We start from the raw sequence: 635 nt of genomic DNA, 5'->3' as shown, positions 1-635 counted from the left end.
CTTTTATCTTAATACGCGGGCGTTTAGTAATATATAAACTTTATTTATTTATTTATTTATTTATTTATTTTTTTTTTTTTTGCTTTTGTTTAGTTCTTTGTTTCTTTGTTTCTTTTCTTCTTTCTCTTCTTTTTGTCTTGGTGCTGGTCGAGGAAGGGGGAGGGTCGTTCCGCTGCTGCTGCTGCTGCTGCTGCTGCTGCTGCTGCTGCTGCTGCTGCTGCTGCTGCAGTGGTGCTGCTGCTGATGTGCAGAGGGTTCATACATATGCAGCAGCAGCAGCAGCTGCTGCTGCTGCAGCAACTGCTGCTGCTGCTGCTGAAGGGGAACGCGCAGTTGCTGGGTCAGCAGCAGCAGCAGCAGCAGCAGCAGCAGCAGCAGCAGCAGCAACAACAGCAACAGCAGCATAAGATTGTCTTCAGGTTGCGTTTGCTGTTACAATGAAGAAGATAGATAAAGACGAAGCAGCTGCAGCAGCAGCAACAGCAGCAGCAGCTGCTTCTGCAGCAGCAGCAGCAACAGCAGCAGCAGCAGCTGCTGCTGTTGCTGCTGCTGCTGCTGATTTAGATGCGGATGTGAGGCAAAGAAAACAAGAGGTGTTTATGTCTCTTCCTTTTACTTATTTATAACAAACACAG

Source organism: Eimeria mitis, genomic scaffold (genome assembly GCF_000499745.2).
Source record: "Eimeria mitis Houghton genomic scaffold, Emh_scaff264, whole genome shotgun sequence".
In the NCBI taxonomy this organism is placed as follows: Eukaryota; Apicomplexa; class Conoidasida; order Eucoccidiorida; family Eimeriidae; genus Eimeria; species Eimeria mitis.
The sequence above is the reverse complement of the archived record's forward strand: the minus strand, read 5'-3'. Positions refer to the sequence as shown.